An 18879-nucleotide genomic window follows, 5' to 3' on the forward strand; every position below is an offset into this window, starting at 1 on the left:
TAGAGGGTGTTGAACCAAATCTGTGCAGGTCGTGGTTTACATTCTGGAAGATCATTTTCGAAAGCAAAACCTTGTTAGGGGTGACTACTCAGTCATAGACGTGGTGATCTAGAACAAGCTTATTAAGCTCTCTCCACTCAGCTTTCTCATAATCTGTAAAGTGGAGAGGTCTGGAGGAGTCTCCAGCTCCAAGGGCCTCTATAATTCCAAGCCTTGGCTGTATTTCATGGCCCTAACCTAGAGGATGGTGCATAGAATGCCATCGTTCCCAAAATTTTCCTCCTTCCCAAACTGCCTGTACCTCCTAAGATCTCAGGCTTCCTGTTTGCTTTTCACTCCCACAGATTCCTGCTGGCCTGTTCTCTGGCGCCATCTCTCCCCGTCTCTGGGGAACATAATAGACAAGACTCCATGGAGCAGCCTCTTCCATGAGCTAATTTATGACTCATGTGCTGTAGGGGGTTCAGGCCTCTGAGGGGAGAAGGGAGACTTCCCTTTGTTTCTTCCTTTTGCTTATAAGAAAAAACTCAAGGAACCTACTGTCTCTGGCAGACTTCTCTTCTACGTAATATTGAACCCTTTGCAAAAATTACAAAATAGCAACAACAAAAAACTCTAGAATTATCCTAAACATGGTAACAAAAACAGCTATTTAAATTTGTTAATACCTCTGTTGTGACTACCCCCTCTTTCTTTTTTAAATCCTCTTTGCTTTGCTTTATACTCTTAAAAAAAAAAAAAGTGACAGGCAACTGGCTTGTCATCCAATAAAGAGTAGGAACAGCCCTTGACTTTGAGCAGCTCATAAGATTTTTCGTCTGCAGAAGTTTTAGGGAATTTCTTCCAGAAAAGTTATGTGGCGGGTAAATGGTTGCAGCTGGATTAACACCCTGCCTATTGGATTCTGAGGCATCAGTGGCATCTGTCTCTCTCTAATTGATCCCATTTTCCAGAAAAGAAAGCCTGGAAGACACACTTGGCCCATTCCTGCCTTGAAAATGCTAGGGTCACCCTTTACCTTGAGTGTGAGGAGGAGAAAGTCACTCTTTTGAGGTGTCAGAATCTCTGGAACTGCGCCAAGTGATTGACCACATTTGCTGTATCTAGACGTATCATCAGCCTGTGTCAAGTTTCTGCTGTGGTTGGACAATTAATGTTATTGGAGGAAACAATGAGTTTTTTTTCCCTGTAGTCTGTCACAGCTGACTACGGTGTTTGTCAAGCATCACACACAAGTGTATTTTGCTTTATCTTTCCCATTTGAATGATGTCTATTGCCCAAGAGCCTGGGGTTGTAACTCTCCAAACAGCCAGAATCCGTTTAAAGAGGAAAAACCAAGCAACTGTTCTAGCTTTGCTCTTTAACTTTTCTCCCTTCTTTCTTTTATTACAATGGAAGCACTTTTGGTGCCTTAAATTGAATTTGGCTGTGTTTACAGTTTACATGCCTAAAGAAGTGTTGGTTCCAATATTGTGAACCAAGAACATGATAATGTCTGTATCATTGATTAGCCCAAAGACCTTGCCCCAGTTGACATCCCCTCCGTAATGGAGGAAGCAGAACCATCATTCTTCATGTCTCTCAGTTCACTCTTCACTGTTGGACCCAGTGTGTATCTCCTGCTGGAATACATGGCAGACATAATGGATGACGTAACCAATGACATTTCCCTGCAGGAGACACACCCACGTGGAGGCATAGATAAAGTGGGAATTTTAGCTCCCACATCACTGTATTCTTTCTCATTTGAGAATCCGTATCAGAATATAGGGCTGCAAGAGGAGCTTTATTAAGGTATAGCCTTTAGTCCCTTTAATTTTGGTAGGAAACCTTAATTGAATGAGAACTTGAGAAGGTGTCCTGTTCTTAGCTACAAATAGTGGATGACACGTCCGGAATGACAGGCCATCTAGAGTCACGGAGAAATATTTCTTTCCATTCCAGAGATTTTCCACTGACCTCTTCCCCAGCAGTTTGGTTGGTAATGGAGCACTGTAGCTTGGTTTCCTAGTAATGGTATTTTTCACTTTGAAAACCAGGGCGTAAAAAGCTTATGGGCCTGAGAGTCAGAGCAGCCTGCCTGGTATATATTATTTTAGTGATATATTGGTACCTGGCAGATGGCCTCAAGGAAGTTTGGTGTAAGCATCAAGTCAGTTTATCTGTGGCTCCTTCCTGTGTGGCCCTAGGTACACATGAATGTGTACTCAGTCATGTCCAACTCTTTGCGACCCCATGGACTATAGTCTGCCAGGCTCCTCTGTCCATGGAATCTTTCAGGCAATAATACTGGAGTGGGTTACCATTTCTTCCTCCAGGGGAAGCAATTACCAGGTGACACAGTAGTAAAGAATCTGCCTACCAATGCAGGAGACACAAGAGACTCAGATTCCATCCCTGGGTCAGGAAGATGCCCTGAGTATAATGGCTGAGAATGGCTCTCCAGCCCGGGCCTCCATGTCATTGTGTGTCCTTGCATAACACTGCTCCGAAGGGTTCTGAGCAATTGAAGAGGGAGCCCATGCATGAAACTCATGATCCAGAATGCACAAGGTCATTACTGATGCATATAGCCATAGAGAAGAGTCATGGAGTTTTAGAGCCAGAAGAAAATTTAGAGCATGTCATGCCCAAATCCCCTCATGCAAATCAATTAACAAAAATTATATAGCCAAATATTCACATCTATGCCCTGTGATTAGTAACTGGAGTTTGAGGTACTCAACAAGGTAATAAAGCCCATTAGCCATCAGACCCATGAAGTCTCTTTGGCACAACTAGTGGGTTAGCAGCTGCTCGCTGGATGAAATAGTTGAAAGGAAGAAAATACTATCTCTCTGGGTGTGTTGGGCCCCATCCAGCCTGGGCTGGTCACACCCACATGTCCTTTCCTGGTAAGAATCAGCAGAATTTCCCTCATTTGTCTAGAGGTTGGAGAAGGATCAAAATCTTGAGAGACGAACCATCCCAACCCACTTAAGGAGTATACAGGGTAAGCTTATTGGAACAGGATATTAACCAGAAATGGGTTTGTCATCTGATTTACCCTGGTTCAAGGACAAACTCCTGGATTTGGTGTTGAGACCCAGCCCCTTGGGGCTCCAGCTTGCCCTTTCAGAATCCTTTCCCACCTGACATGCCTTCTTCAGGCTGCAGGACTTCTTATGGATCTTCAGCCTTCTCTGCCCGCTCATGATGATCTTTCTGATGGAGCTCTGTTAGGAAGCCTTTCCTCCCATAGTTGACTTGGTTTGCTTCTGTTTCTCCTCGAAAGGCCAGTCCAGCTGTGGTTTGTCTTCCCCTAAACTGTCAAGAACATTGACGACTCCTCTCTCTCAAGTGCTTTGTCCATACCCGCCTTGTTGTTTACTGGCTTAAGTCACGTCCGATTCTTTTGAAACCCCATGGACGGTAGCCCACCAGGCTCCTCTCTCCATAGGATTTCCTGGGCAAGAATACTGGAGTGGGTAACCGTTTCCTTTTCCAGGGGATCTTTCTGACCCAGGGATTGAACCCACATCTCCTGCATTGGCAGGCAGATTCTTTACCACTGAGCCACTTGGGAAGCCCTGTTACCTCCCATGACCGTCGCCCATTATCCTGTAGTTGATTGTTCTGAATTGATTGTTCATTTGTTAGTGCTTGAATGTTAGAATCTTTTTCTTCTCCTAGCTTAAGCTAGAAAGGCATGTAGTTCCCTAAGAAATACCTATGAGTGTGTAGGAGGACAGATGGATAGACACAGGAACTGCTTTCCTGGTTTATCTTTTATATAAATGTAAACTCTGTAAGAGCAGTGAAGTCTGTCTGGTTTGTTCACTGCTGAATGGCCCAGCTTCTCCAATAGTAGTGAGCACATAGTAGATTTGAATACATATTTGTTGAATGAATGAAACACAATGGAATTTTTTTTTCAAATTTTTAACTGAAAAGATAGTAGATTTCTGTTCAAAAGTATGATCAATTTAGAAGAAAATATGTTAGACCTATAGTGATTCTTTTTTTCACAGTGGGTTCACATCTTTGTCATCTTTCTCAAGGACTGCCACTTGCTTCTGGTAGCTTCTTGTCATTCATAGTTGGGCAGGAGCTTATCTGTTTCTCCGTGGTAGGAACTGGGGAATCCTCGAGGGAAGGGGAGTTAGGGTCACAGACTTTAGAAAAATGCCCATTTAAAAGATGTTTTTAAAAACTTTATATTGAAGTATAGTTAATTAACAATGTCGTATTAGTTTCAGGTGTGCAGCAAAATGATTCAGTTATACATATACATGTATCCTGTTTCAAATTCTTTTCCGTTTAGGTTATTGCAGAGTATTAAGCAGAGTTCTCTGTGCTACTCGTAGGTCTTTGTTGATTATCTGTTTTAAATATAGCAGTGTGTACCTGTCAATCCCAGGCTCCCCAAAAGGTTAACTTAAAATGTGTTTATAACACTGACTTCTCTACCACAGCCTTTCCTGGTTTCATTTCCTACTGGGGCATTTGAGGGAGGGGACAGCAAGTATGTGCAGTTGTGTTTAGTTTAGGTATAGAGGAGAGAAGCTACTGAGTTGCAGAAAGTGTTTGAAATAACACTAGGATTTTCCCCAAGCTACTATGGCTGACAGCTTGATGGAGAAAGATGAACAGCTATTTTCACCACCTCTAAAGCAAACTGGGCCTTCTTTACAACATGAATACGGCAAGTTGCAAGACAAGTGAAAGTGTTAGTTGCTCATTCGTGTCCGACTCTTTGCAACCCCTGGACTGTAGACTGCCAGGTTCCTCTGGCCATGGGATTCTCCAGGCAAGAATACTGGAGTGGGTTGCTGTTTCCTTCTCCAGAAAAACTTCCCCATCCAGGGATGAAACCCAGGTCTCCTACATCGCAGACAGATTCTTTATTGTCTGAGCCACCAGGGAAGCCCAACCGTCTGCTAATAGCAGACATACAGATTGGAGGGCAGTATCCTGTTTTGTTGGTTGATATTTTTCCTTGCACTGATCATAGCACTCTGCTTACACTAAGCTATGAATAAATAGGTGTTGTATTTAAAGGAAATGTTTGTTTCATCATCAAAAAGGGTGTTAGACGTCAGATCTTTAAAACGTTCCATTTAAAAATGAAAACAATTTTGCCTAGGAAAGGGAATATTCAATTCAAGGTGTCACAGATCTCTAGTGGCAAAATCAGAACAGGTATGCAATACTTGGGGCTTTCCTAATGGCTCAGCAGTAAAGAATCCGCTGGCAATCCAGGAGATGCTGATTTGATCCCTGGGTAGGGAAGATCCCCTGGAGGAGGACATGGCAACCTACTCCATTATTCTTGCCTTGGAGAATCCCATGGACAGAGGAGGAGCCTGGCTGGCTACAGTCCATAGGGTTGCAAAGAGTCAGACATGAATGAAGCAACTTAACACACATACACACACACGCAGTACTTATCCTGTGGGATTTAACTGGTGGTGTACTTGGATTGACAGTCATGAGATGTGTAGTAATGGGATGCTCTGTATGTTTTAATCCAGGAGTGGTTTGCTACTTTTCATTTACCTACTAAGCTTCTTTTGGTACCCAAATATTATGACTTGATAATGATTAGGAGCACTGTTCCGTATCAGTCTTCCCCAAAGAAAGCAGGAGGCATTAATGAACACAAGGGAAATGTTTATATATTCATTTATCCCATTTGACGACGACTTACTGGGTCTACAACACTGTCTTTGGTGTCTAGTGAAAAAGCACCGAATCAGGAGTGTAGAGTTCAGAGTGTCGTCCTGACTCAGGCTTAACCACTCTGCATCTTAACCAACTTGGAGTTTGGTGTTTGCTTGTCGACATCACAGAATGCTGACAGTTTCACCTCATGTGTTGTCAATTAACTGCCTACAGTGCTGGGTTGGAAAGAAATCTGAGTCCACATTTGGGTGTGGAGTAAATGAATGCTATCCACGATTGGCTGGTGATGTCTGCTGTGGACAGCGGGTAGGAAGTTACAGCTTGTGTGCAAATAAATTATCATCCTGGGTCACGTAATCTGTCAAGTTCTAATGCCTCTATATTGTGTCTCCTTGAGGCTGTCATTGCCTTCCAAGAACTAAAAACCTCTGCAGATAAGCATAGTTGTTTAGTTTAATTGAAACGAAAACCACCAAAGGGTACCTGAAGCAATGTAATGATTACAAATTCCTACTTAAAAGTAGAAAAACGACAGTTGTTTTTTTTTTTTTTAACAAGCACATTTTTTTTTTTTTCCTTCAGACCATTGGCCTTAAATAGAACAAAAGAAAGTGTAGTTTGCCCTGGCCAATCCTGTTTCCATGTGTTTTGCTGAAGAGTATTGAAACTAATCCAAATGCATCAGTAAAATTCTTCCTGAGTTACTGTTTACCCTAAATGAAAGTTTAGTCATCTCTGCGTCATTTCAGTGAAAACCTTGAATCTTTAAATAAGTCACATGAAGTTTAAAAATATAAGCAAGAACCTTTTGTATATTTTGGTCTAGGAGACAGATTTTAACTCTAATTTGAAAGTGTGTTTCATTAGGGCTGTTTTCTTTTGACTGTAGGTTTAAATTAAGGTTGTTATACATAATAATGTTAGCATGGGGAGGGCTAAAGAAGGTCATTAAATATGGACCAAATTTGAGATGATCTGTTTTTATGTACATGCTCTCTGTGTATGTTCATCTCTGTGCAAGTAGCTCCAAAAGGATTATTTTTTTAATTTTAAAAATTTATTTATTTTTAATTGAAGGATAATTGCTTTACAGTATAGGCTTGATTTCTTTTTGGAAGCCTGGGGTCTTCTGCTATCATTTAGAAGTTTCTTTGTAGGAGTTGTTCCATATTTTGATGAGTTTTTGATGTATTTGTGGGGAGGCAGGCAATCTCCCCATCTTACTCTTCTGCCATCTTCTTCCACTCTCCAAAAGAATTATTTTTAATTGTACATCCCATTTAGAAGATGGGCAGTTGATACAGATAAGCTTTAAAAGCCCAAGTAGGATCAATCATGAGACTGGTAAATACTTCGTAAGTGATTTTCTAATAGTGTATTTCTCTTCAGTTCAGTTCAGTCACTCAGTCATGTCCGACTCATTGCGACCCCATGAATTGCAGCACTCCAGGCCTCCCTGTCCATCACCAACTCCCAGAGTTCACTCAGACTCAGGTCCATCGAGTCAGTGATGCCATCCAGCCATCTCATCCTCTATCGTCCCCTTCTCCTCCTGCCCCCAATCCCTCCCAGCATCAGAGTCTTTTCCAATGAGTCAACTCTTCGCATGAGGTGGCCAAAGTACTGGAGTTTCAGCGTTAGCATCATTCCTTCCAAAGAAATCCCAGGGCTGATCTCCTTCAGAATGGACTGGTTGGATCTTCTTGCAGTCCAAGGGACTCTCAGGAGTCTTCTCCAACACCACAATTCAAAAGCATCATTTCTCTTACTTCTAAGAAATATGGTAGAGTGCCCACCATCAGGTGTGACTCACTGCTATAGAAATTGTAGACTGCCATATGATCTCTCCAAAAATGTAAACTTTAGAGTTAATTTAGAAGGAAGGTTTAGTCCTGTTTCTTCACACAAAAAGTTTTACCATGTGTGATGCTTCAAAACTCTTCAAAACCTGTGATGGTCAACTTAACAGCCATGTAATATTGGCATTAGGAGGATTATCTTGATTCTTGTCTCTTGGTTTCCTGCAAAGGTGAGGCTGTTTTCCTAAGGCTCCCTGGCTAGTTATGGCAGATCTAGGCATCACACAAAGAACTCTTGACTTCTGGTCCAGTATCTGTTCTTAACTCAAATAATTAAGAAAATCAAGAGGGTATAAAATAGAGAAAGTCACATGAGTATTATAGAGAAGAAATGGGAGTTCTTAGCCAATGACTCAGCCTTCCCAAGTTGATGCTTTGAAAGCTGCCCTGAAGCTCTCTCCTCTGGGGTATTAGTATGTTTGATTGTTTCTGATACTAAGAAATAGGCAACTTTTCACTAACAGTTGTTTCCCTTTTGTTGTGGCTCCTTGGAAGCCCCTGGCTAATGTTTGTGTTGAATCTCAACAGTTACTGATCATTTTAAGAACAGTATGTTGACTTCTTCCTTGGGGGGAACTGATTTTCTTTATGGCATATCTTCCCTTGGTTCTAAGCTGCTTCAAACCCTCTCTGGGAGAAAATGAAAAATAAAAAAATTTTAAAAAGGAAATAATTTAGAGAGAAGGGTATCTTTTTAGCAGCTTGAATAACTTTTAGTCATTGGTGGTGGGATTTTTTTGATGAGACCCTTGTCTCTGTGAGCTCTCTGTAGGAAAGAAGGAAGCCTTTGGGGCACCCGGCTTTCAAACCAAAGATAAGGTTGCTCTGTAGATGAAGAGGGACAAGAGGGACCATGGATGGGCAAGCTGCACACAGAGAGATGTGGAAGAAGACTGTCCAGTCGACACTCTACCTTACAGCCCCACAGGTCTTGAATAACATGCACAGTCACCATAGGCTGGGAATGGTTGAGTTTCTCATGGAAGCTGCTGAAGGGGTTATCATTGCTGTGAGTGATAGCACACAGTCACCCAACTAGATGAAGTCCTTGACACCTGAGTTACATTAGCTTCTGTAAACTTTAGCATTTGGAATCCCCAAATGTAGCTTCTGTCCATTTGTCAGAAGTATCATCAAGAGGAACAGAGCAAGTTGCCTGATTGGAAGCCGCAACAGTGCTGGCAAGGGAATCCCATCTGACAGGCACAAGGGAAGGGATCTGAAATGGGTGCATCTAGATTGAGTGCATTGTACGCAGGGATTGTGAGCTTCCTTTGTTTAATCAGCTTTCAAAAGGGATCATGTGGGTAGATTTTTGATGCATGCAGAAGATTACCCAGTTCTCCTTTCCTCTTGGACTAGTCAGACTTCATGATTTCATTATGAGTATGTAACTTTAAAGTACATAACTACTGAGGAGGCTTACAAGGACCTTGTGTAATAATATGGAACATTTGATTAGGGTGTTAACTGCTCTACTTTTTGACCTGAATGAATTGGCCATGAAATTGCAAGAATGCTATAAACATTATTAGGCAGTTCCTCCCACTCTTCTTTTGTTGTTCTCCTTTCTTTCTGGGGGTGGGAGGGGTGGTTTGAATTAGTTAGCTCTTTTATTTATACTTCGGAGCAGTAGATCAATTGTATTTTATGCCTAGGTTCTGTTTCTGGAGACAAAGGGGAGCTTTTTGATAGTGAGCGAGGTGATGCAGTGACCGTGATCAGGTCACCCTTTCCATGCCTTTGTAGTCTAGTGGACTGTTTTTAATATCTGGGGAAATGAAACTGCAGGCCAGAAGTCCAGTGTTGGCCTCTGAAACCTTCAACTGGGTGTACCATAGGCATCAATAAGCGAACATGCGCAAAGCAGTGCTTGCCATTCCCCTCCTCTTCCTCCTTCTGTTTACTTTATCCCTGAGAGACTAGCATCACCTTCTACCTCCCTATCCTGGCCTGATATTCAGAAATGTGACGTTGCCTCTCTAAGCCTGCACTGCTGCCCCCCTGTCCCCGACAGCTGTACCCTTGGTCCACATCTTTAGTCCCCTTCTCCCTGGATTGCTACGACAGCCTCCTCGCTGATCTCTGTATCCCCTTCACATCACTTGTCACCTTATTGCCACAGTGATGCCTCCAGGAAACAAATCAGAGACCCTGTCTCTCTTGGTTTAAAATGCTCTGGAAGAAAACAAATTTTAAAAAATAAAAATAAAAATCCCCTTGTGGCTCTCCACAACCTTCCAAATAGTGCATATTTCTTAAGGTGTTTCTGAATGAGCTGTTCTTGTTCCTGCTTCTGTTCTGTTTCTCACCATTTCCTCCATATGATATCCAGGCTCTAAGCAGCTTGAGCTGATACAATGAAGCAGGGAGGTCAAAACTCTGGAAATCGGGGACACACACATGCACGCACACTCACACACACCACACACACACAAGCCTGCACACACGTCCTTGCCCACTGCCTGATGGCGCCTGTTTTTGACATGAGATCAGTGTGCCTTCACTCAGGTTGCCTGGACTTTGAAACCCGAAAGCAGTGTCACCTGGTTAGGAGAACATACCTGGGTACTCTTCTTACCCTCCTTTGTAGCAGACTGAGTTACTGATGGAGGGCCCATGTCCCTTTTCAGTTTCATCTTTTTGTCTTTGGTCTCCAAGTCTTCTGTCGTCTGGGAGGGCTGGAGTCAGGACTTCCTGAACCAAAATCAGCCAGCGTCTAGCAAGAGGTGGAAATGCCCAGACTCCTTCTTCAGTGTCCTGTTGTACCCGTTAGGTGACCTTCCTTTTACTTCACCCAGGGCTGGGGAGGGCAGCTGGGACTTGCTGTGCCCTGGGGACTTGGCTTCCGTCAGGAGCTGGAGGAGCCAAGCCGAAGTGGACTGGCCAAGCCCCAGAGAAGGCCATATCATGGCTGCCCAGCCAGCAGGTTCCTTCAGTACTTCTCTGCCTCCCCGCCAGCGGCATCCTCACAGTCCCCTTGGATGGTGAAAGTGTCTGTGGCTCAGGCCATGGCTTTGTGGGTGACTCACGTGAAAGTTCTGGGAAATAAAATATGACAGCCTGAAAAGGGCCAGAATGCATGAGGCATCTGCCAAAATTGGGCCTCTTTTGATGCTTGGCCTGCTCACTGCTCTCCAAGCACTCAGGGGTGGCAGAGGAAATGGAATCCATTTCGTTCCCCCGTGACTGCCCCCTACCACGAGTAGCCTGGAGAGAGCTTTCTTGTGAAAACGTCTGTTTCAGCCTTCTGTTTCTGGCCTGTGTTTTATTGTCTCCCCCTGCTCGGCTGCTTTTTTACTGCCTCTACCCTGACAAAGCACCAGGTTTATTCTCTTGCTCTGTGTGTCTGCCCGCTTGGGTGTCTAACCAATGTATCAGCTTCAGCTAATACATTAGAATTTGAATAAATGTATAACAGCAGGTAGCAAGTGACTGGTGACAGGGTGACATATTGACTTAATATCTTGTGTAATGTGAGATGAAGGATGTGCCTTTTGGTGTGTATTTTCATTTTAATTATTTTTTGTTGCTTTTCTTAGGCAGACACTTGTAGGCAGTTTTGAGTAATTGTCTGAAATCATTAACATGTTTATTAAATAAGGAAGCAGAGTGCATTATCTAGCGAATCAATTATGTAAATGCACAAAAAGCATAAGGAATCAGTCTTTAACTGTTGCTGAACTGCATCCATTTTATAAATTATAGCTGAAAGTTGCTGGCTGTACGTGTACATGTATTGGGAAGAGCGGGAGTGTTTAAATCCACCCCCTCCCCCACCATGAAAGCAGCAGCAATTAATTTACGTTTTTCTTTGGGAGGGGGCATTTCTGAGGTACAGAAACTAGTAGGGATTTATGTAGATCCTTCGTGTCAATGACAACAGATGGTCGGCAGTGAGAAACAGCAATTTCTATTGAAGGGTCTGGGCGAAATGATAAAAAAGTGTCACTGCAGCAGAAGCGATAGTATTCCTCCTCTGGATAACGACACTATGTAGGTTCAAAATCCTCAATATATACATTGAAACCAACCCATTATTCACTCTGATTGCTTATGACTAGAATCTTAAAAGGATGTGTCATTGGTTCAAGTCTAATTTTCGGCAGCATTGGCTATTTTCATTTGGGAAGCAGTTGCTTCCAGCATTCAGGAACTCAGTGTACCCACCATCCCCAAACTCATTCAATGATCTTGACATGTAAGAATCATCCTTCATTTTGTGCCCTTCTTGTTTTGTCTCAGAATTTGGTTCATCTCCCGTCTCTCCTCAGATTGGAATAGTTCACCCAAACATACATGGGTTTCCCTTGTTCAACCTTGAGTTTAGTGACTAACAGGAAAACAATGGTGTTGGACTCCTGCCCTTTCTCTTGGCAGAACATACTTCCTCTAACCCTTCATCTAATGGCGGTCCAGACAGGAAGATGGGCAGAGATCCACCTACTGTGAATTCTCTTTTAGGGAGAGGTTTAGGAGCGGATGAAAGTGTATTCAAAGGAAACGGTAGGAGGATGAAGACTTGCATTCTAGGATGTGAAATTTTAGCTTCTTCAGCTAGAAAGAGATACTTACCTATTACTGTTTCTCAGTTTTGTTCAAGATGAAAAGCATGCCACTTAAAATCATACCAACCACTTAGGATACCAGTGATTGCTTCCAGAATATTTTAAGAGGCCAAAGAAAAATACTGTGCCAGATAGAAGGATGTTGTGGAAAGAGCTAGATGTGAATAGCTAGATGTCAACTGGACCTGGCCATTTTGAGCAAATTCATCTTGTTGTGCTCTGCGTATCAGTAACGTGGGCATGATGAGACGTAACTCATAGTGTTGTAAGAATTAAATTAGAATGTATATTAGAGTCCCTATTAGCATAATTAGTGCATAATATTTCAGTAGCTCAAGTTTGCTTTCTGAAAGTGTTAGGAACCATCAGGATTTGCGTTCAGGTAGTGTAGTTTCTTTGGAGAAGACAATTGCACCCCACTCCAGTACTCTTGCCTGGAAAATCCCATGGACGGAGGAGCCTGGTAGGCTGCAGTCCATGAGGTCGCTAAGAGTCGGACACGACTGAGCGCCTTCACTTTCACTGTTCACTTTCATGCACTGGAGAAGGAAATGGCAACCCACTGCACTGTTTTTGCCTGGAAAATCCCAGGGATGGGGGAGCCTGGTGGGCTACTGTCTATGGGGTCGCACAGAGTCAGACATGACTGAAGCGACTTAGCAGCAGCAGCAGCAATATCTCTTTAGGTAGATATTTAAGTTTCATGTTCAGATTTTCTTTTAGATCATTACTTTAAAAGTAATACATATATGGGGGAAAAATCAGCATAGTATCAAAAGGTGTACAGTGAAACACATCTCCTCTCCTTTTATTTCTGGATTGAATCCCCAGAAGTAACTAGGGTTAATAGGCTTTGTTCATATTTGGTGTATACATATGAATCAGTTGGTAAGAGCAGTTGCTAGAAGTGGAGATGCTGGGGCAAAGGATGTGTACATTTTGAATTTAGCAAGTTAGGCCAGATTTTCCTCCAAAGAAGTCTTCAGTCAATTCAGTTCAGTTGCTCAGTCGTGTCTGACTCTTAACGACCCCATGGACTGTCACATGCCAGGTTTCTCTGTCCATCACCAACTCCCGGAGCTTGCTCAAACTCATGTCCATTGGGTCAGTGATGCCATCCAACCATCACATCCTCTGTCGTCCCCTTCTCCTCCCACCTTCAGTCTTTCCCAGCATCAGGATCTTTTCCAATGAGTCAGTTCTTTGCATCAGGTGGCCAAAGTATTTTAGTTTCACCTTCAGCACCAATCTGTCCAGTGAGTATTCAGGACTGATTTCCTTGAGAATGAACTGGTTTGATATCATTGCTGTCCAAAGAACTCTCAAGAATCTTCTCCAACACCACAGCTCAAAAACATCAATTCTTCAGTGCTCAGCTTTCTTTATGGTCCAATGCTCACATCCATACATGACTACTGGAAAAACCATAACTTTGCCTAGACGGACTTTTGTCGGCAAAGTAGTACCTCTGCTTTTGAATATGCTATCTAGGTTGGCCATAGCTTTTCTTCCAAGGAGCAAGCATCTTTTAATTTCATGGCTGCAGTCACCATCTGCAGTGATTTTGGAGCCCAAGGAAATAAAGTCTGTCACTGTTTCCATTGTTTCCCCATCTATTTGCCATGAAATGATGGGACCAGATGCCATGATTTTAGTTCTTTGAATGTTGAGTTTTAAGCCAACTTTTTCACTCTCCTCTTTTATCAAGAGGCTCTTTATTTCTTCTTCACTTTCTGCCATAAGGGTGGTGTCATCTGTGTATCTGAGGTTATTGATATTTCACCTGGCAATCTTGATTCCAGCTTGTGCTTCTTCCAGCCCAGCGTTTCTCATGATGTACTCTACATAGAAGTTAAATAAGCCAGGTGACAATATACAGCCTCAATGTACTCCTTTCCCAATTTGGCACCAGTCTGTTGTTCCATGTCCAGTGCTAACTGTTGCTTCCTGACCTGCATACAGATTTCTCAGGAGGCATGTTAGGTGGTCTGATATTCCCATCTCTTTCAGAATTTTCCACAGTTTATTGTGATCCACACAGTCAGAGTCTTTGGCATAGTCAATAAAGCAGAAGTAGATGTTTTTCTGGAATTCTTTTGCTTTTTTGATGATTGGCAATTTGATCTCTGATTCCTTTGCCTTTTCTAAATCCAGCTTGAACATCTGGAAGTTCACAGTTCATGGACTGTTGAAGCCTGGCTTGGAGAATCTTGAGCATTGCTTTGTTAGCACGTGAGATGAGTACAATTGTGCAGTAGTTTGAGCATTGTTTGGCATTGCCTTTCTTTGGGATTGGAATGAAAACTGACCTTTTCCAGTCCTGCGGCCACTGCTGAGTTTTCCAAATTTGCTGGCATATTGAATGCAGCACTTTCACAGCATCATCTTTAAGGATTTGAAATAGCTCAGCTTCAATTCCATCACCTCCACTAGCTTTGTTCGTAGTGATGCTTCCTAAGGCCCACTTGATTTCACATTCCAGGATGTCTGGCTCCAGGTGAGTGATCACACAATCGTGGTTATCTGGGTCATAAAGATCTTTTTTGTGTAGTTCTCTGTATTCTTTCCACCTCTTCTTAATATCTTCTGCTTCTGTTAGGTCCATACCATTTCTGTCCTTTCTGTGCCCATCTTTGCAGAAGAGGTCTTGGGGTTTCCATTCCCCTCACCAGCATTGTGAGTATCGATACTGACCACTCTGCATCAGCTGCCATCTACTGTTTGCCTCTCTGATAGGAAAAATGGCAGTTGAGTATCTTCTAGTATGTTTATTAGCCATGTCCTTTGCTTTTGGGGAACTGCATCAGCTGACAAGATCCCCCTAAGCCAGAGGTCTCTCTCCCCTGCCCTGGAATATCCATATTCAGCTCTTAATCAATGAGACTGGAGAGGTCTATGTCCTCTGCCGCCAGTTTGGTATTCCCAGCCCCTGAGCTGTGCGTGGAACTAGTGGAGGTCTTGTTGGGATTTCATCACTGCCCAACTTCTTTTGCGTGGTTGTGGTTCCTTCCTTTCCCTGATGCGTGTTGATTGTCTGAACACTTTCCAGTGAGCCTCCTGCACCCTATTCTCCGTCTCCATCTGCTTCCTAGAGAGCCCAAAATGCAATACACTACTAACTTTATTCCATGATCTTGGTCCTTTTCTAAAAGATTTGAAGATATTCTATTTAGGAGAACTGAGACATTTGTCTCACTTAAGAGTTACAAGTATTTTTGCTTCGTCATTTGCTTTTTTGTTTCTTGTGGCTGCTCTTTGCTTTTTGAACATTTCAGATGCTGATGCAAATTTATCAATTTTCTTTCCCTTTATTTTTAAATTTATGGCATTTGTTTTTTTGTCCCTTGCCTAGGAAGGCCTTCTTAGGCTAAAAATATTTTTTTAATGTTCTTTTTGTGTTCTAACAACTTTATTTTTTACATTTACATTTTTGAGCCATCTGGGATTTATTTTGATGTAAGACATGAGAATGGAACCAGCAAAGTTTTTCCCCCTAAGAACTGGCTGCTTGTACCCAGGATATTTATTGGGTAATCCATCATTCTCCCACATCTTCAATGCCAACTTTATTATATAATTCTATATGTATTGTCTGTTCTGAACTATTCTTATCCCATTTTTCTGATTTTAGTTTCTACTAACTGTTTTAATTACCTTAGCTTCATAGTATGTTTTAATATCCAGTGAGGTTAATAACCATATATTTCATGACAGTTCTTACAGGTGAGTTTTTTATGTGCATTTTAGTATTTACTTGCCAAATTTCAAAAATATTCTTACTGGCATATTTACTGGGATTGCTTTAAATTTATAAAGTAACTTAGGAGGAAATAACATCTTTACAGTGAGTTTTACATTTGTGAATAGTTTGTTTATTTGTCATCTTACATCTTTCCTTAGGAATTCTGCACACTTTGAAATTTCTTGAAATTCTGTGTTCTCTTGTACATACTATCTTTCTTTACATTTAATTGACTTCTGTTTTTATAAGAAAAGCTGTTAGTTGTTATCTAATTTAATAATCATCTAGCTTAATTGTCTTTCAATGGTTTTATTCATTTTTGGTTGATTTTCTTTGATTTTCTAGACATTTGTAAATGTATCATCTGCAAAAAATAATATTTTTGCCTCTCGCTTTTCATCGTTAAGTGTTCGTGACTGTGTTACCCTGCTTGGACTGCCATACAAAGTACTGTAGACAAAGGTGCTCAGAAGACAAATTTATATTTCTCTATACTTGCGGCTAGGAAATCCAAGGTGAGAATGAGCGAAGAGGAAAAGCAGAGCTCCTGAATATCTCTTTGTCTAAGGACTAATCTAATTGCATGAGAGCTCCACCAATAGGACCTCATTTTATTTCAACTAAAGCCACACCTAGGGGCTTAGGGCTTTACATGATTTCAGATAGTGGCACAAACATTCTGTTCATAACAATGACTTTCTCCTAATTGCACTGGCTGGTGCTAATTGGAAAGTATAAAATTATTAATATGGAGTATTGGTAGTGGTGCTTCTTGTCTCAGTGAGAATGCTGTTTATGTGTCACTGTTAAGCTTTGTTCTGGCTTTGAAAATATCTTTCTTTCTTTCATATTAAGAAGTGTTTATAGGGGAGCAAGGGATAAATTAGGAGTTTGGGATGAATAGATACACACTACTATATATGAAATAAACAAGACCAACTGTATAGCACAAGACCTATTGTATAGTATAGAGAAGTATATTCAATATCTTGTAATCTATAATGGAAAAGAATCTGAAAAAGAATAAATATGAAATACACATAACTAAATCACTTTATTATACACCTAAAACTAATACAACATTATGAATCAACTATACTTCAGTTTAAAAAAAATTATAAAGTATTTATAGATTCCTAGTCTGTTAACACATTGGTGACTATGAGTCTTTCAGATGCTTTTTCAGCATCTGTGGAGATGATTATATGGTTTTTCTCCCTTAACTTCTTGAACTAAATACTATGAATTATCAAAGTAGTTTTCCTGTTCTTGAAAGAGCCTGGTATCCTTATACTTAGTCCTCTTAGGTCATGGTATGTTATTCTTTCATTGTGCTTGTGGATTCTGTTTGCTAATATTTGAGTTAATATTTTTACATAATTATAAGTTAGATCTGAATTTTGATTTTTTGGAGTGTTTTGTCAGGTTTGAAATCAGTGTTTTGAAAAGATAAATCGAGAGTTTTCTTTCTTGAATATATATTTGAGTATTTTAATTTGAATCAGCAGGAAACAGCTCATTGTTAGTGTCTTTTTCAGTGCATCCCTAAATATGTTTTGGGAGGAGAGTATTTGACGAGTTATAGTTAGTAATTTTCAAGAAGACCCGTCCTATTCAAGCTGATGAAGCAAGATGGAAGGCTAACAGATATGTCCCTCAGTTAGCAAGAGATGCCAGAGGAGATGAGAGCTGTGTGTGTGAGTTCTATGAGAAGATGGGGAGCTGTGGAAATCGGCCAGAACATTCTGGAAACCCACTGAAAAATCTTGGAGATATTTAGGGTAACAACACTCAAAAAAGGCCTTTGTAAATTGGTCTGCATTGTGTGCAGTCTGAAACCATAACTCTTTATTCACATAGTTACCCCGTATGAAAATGTGAGAAGGGTAAACAGTGTCAGAGTGCCTTTGTGCATCCTACTTGACAGACCCTCCCTGTACCCGAGCCTCCTGCCCCTTCCCCATGTAGCCCAGGACCCACCTGGCAGTACTCACCAGCCAGATGCCAGAACTGTTGTTTCTCCTTCCCACGAAAATGTGCCCTTTGTGTGACAGCTCCTTACTAAGGAACTATTAGGCTAATCCAAACTCAAGTGCAAATTGGTCATCGTTTGGTTCTGTGTCTGCCAAACATGACCCGTTTGTATTTGACAGGGTGATCTGATAACATTTAAACCCAAAGAGCAAGCAGTGGCCTACCAGAGGGGCTTGCTGGGTCTTTCTGTATGTCTGATGGGACCATGTTCCTAACATCTGACTGACAACAGGGATAGGGTCAATCTTATACTTAGAAAGTCAAGTCATGGTACCATCTGATTCAGCCTCAGCAATCTTTGCTCTCCTCCAATAGATTTCTAAAATTAAAATTTTTAAAAGAATGGCACTTTTTTTCTAGTGTTATATTTCCTCTCTTTCTCATGCCAGACAGTGGGATTAAACTAGATCATTTTGCTGGTTTTTCAGATTTTTCTTTTGCTCTTTGCTAATTGTGAGAAATTACATTAGACTTTATAACAGGGCAGAAGATTGCTTCATGACATGTGTATTGGTTTACACCTGTTCCAGTCACACATAGTTCTGAAAAATTCATTCCAAATTCTACATTAATTCCAAATTTAACTGATCATAAAAATTTACTTATAAATTGAAGGACATAATACATAGACAAATCTGTGCATGTGGCTTCAACACCAGAAATCAATAAGTACTCCTTTCTAAATTATACATCTCTATCCATATATCTGAAATGTGAATAAGCCTTTTGAGATGTGGACAGAACTCCTTGATCAGTTTTTGGCTTTAAAAATGAAGAGGATTTTTTTTTTTTTTTTTAGGGTCCAATTTACACTTTTCCATTCTGATACTAACAGATAAGGGTACTGCAAATAGAATGAGAGTTTAGGATTTAGGGTTCTGAAAGGAGGTTTCTTGTGTGAAAAACAGCTTTTCTTGACAAGCTGCTTGTCAAGGTTTTCAGCAGCCTCTCTTTTCATTTATTTATTTAGTTTGAGGGAGTTGGGAAGGTGTTTGGTGTATTTTGTGCTGG

At 41.3% G+C, this 18879-nt stretch overlaps 1 protein-coding gene across 2 annotated transcripts in view; it reads left to right on the top strand.

Annotated features, from left to right (window-relative positions):
* Positions 1-18879, top strand: part of RORA (RAR related orphan receptor A) — an 807747-nt gene that overhangs the window by 71767 nt on the left and 717101 nt on the right. The window contains exon 1 of one of the 2 annotated variants that reach the window (XM_027971773.3): positions 1-18879. This exon is cut by the window's left edge and continues 71767 nt beyond it; it is cut by the window's right edge and continues 332643 nt beyond it. The exons of the other annotated variant lie outside the window; for it this stretch is intronic. The gene's annotated coding sequence lies outside the window, so the exon portion shown is untranslated. 2 annotated transcript variants of the gene reach the window in all.

This window comes from Ovis aries, chromosome 7 (genome assembly GCF_016772045.2).
Source record: "Ovis aries strain OAR_USU_Benz2616 breed Rambouillet chromosome 7, ARS-UI_Ramb_v3.0, whole genome shotgun sequence".
NCBI classification, from domain to species: Eukaryota; Metazoa; Chordata; class Mammalia; order Artiodactyla; family Bovidae; genus Ovis; species Ovis aries.